This window comes from Cyprinodon variegatus, unplaced genomic scaffold (genome assembly GCF_000732505.1).
Source record: "Cyprinodon variegatus isolate N-32 unplaced genomic scaffold, C_variegatus-1.0 Scaffold112, whole genome shotgun sequence".
Classification (NCBI taxonomy): domain Eukaryota; kingdom Metazoa; phylum Chordata; class Actinopteri; order Cyprinodontiformes; family Cyprinodontidae; genus Cyprinodon; species Cyprinodon variegatus.
The window spans coordinates 705,622-706,773 of record NW_015150565.1 but is presented as its reverse complement, the minus strand read 5'-3'; positions in this window follow the sequence as shown (position 1 = coordinate 706,773).

Below are 1,152 nucleotides of genomic sequence, written 5' to 3'. Positions count from 1 at the left end.
ATCTCTCTTTTTAATTTTCATCAAAACTCTGGCTGCAGCATTTTGGATCAGCTGAAGGCCTTTTAACTACAGTTTGTGGACTTCCTGAGAGTAAAGAATTACAATAGTCCAGCCTTGAAGTAACAAATGCATGGATTAGTTTCTCAGCATCACCCCTGGACAGGATATTTCTAATTTTTGCAATATTCTGCAGATGAAAGAAGGAAATTCTAGAAACCTCTTTGATATGGGATTTAAATGACAGGTCCTGATCAAAAATAATACCAAGATTTTTTACTTTAATATCTAAAATCAATTTAATTCCATCCAAATGAAGTGACTGACTAATCTGCTCCAAAGACTATAACTTCTGCTTTGTCTGCATTCAGGAGCAGAAAGTTAAGAGTCATCCAGGTTTTTATGTCTTGAAGACATGCCTGTAATCTATGTAATGGGTTAGCTTAATCTGGATTCATAGACATATATAGCTGTGTATCATCAGCATAACAGTGGAAATTAATCCCATGCTGTCTAATGACTCTACCGACTAAGATCATATATATAGTAAAGAGAATTGGTCCTAGCACTGATCCCTGTGGTACTCCACAGGTAACCTTATCTTATATTAAATGTTCTTACCGGCTTTCATGTGTTTGTGTCAGAGTCAGAAAGCCGTGTCTTTAACAGTCAGAGGTTTTTGTACGATGGCTCCATCAGTTTGTATCACTGTGGTACACGTTTGGTGGAGGAACCACACTGAATGTTAACTGTAAGTACAACTAATTAACTAAAAGAAATGTTCTCTGTAATTTATTTTTTTATTTATTATTTTTATTCTGACAGGAAATTAATTCTTTTTGGATTTAGTTACTTTAAAAAATAAATGGATAAGTTTGTCAATAGTGAAAATAAGCTGCTATTTTGTCATTTTTTTTTTCTTTGATATGGAAACGATTTAATCATTTTAAACTAATGAATGTCTTATTAAAATGATTTTATTTACTTTTGTTAGCGCAGGATGTATGTAAACTTGTAATATCAGTTTTAGCATGTGCATACTCTTGGGCTCAGTTATATTTTCTCTGATCTGCTGATGAAGGGTTTTTGAAGTAAAAATATCTGAACTTTCCTCTTTTTTGTAAACGGAGAATTGATATTGAAAAAATAAAAGAT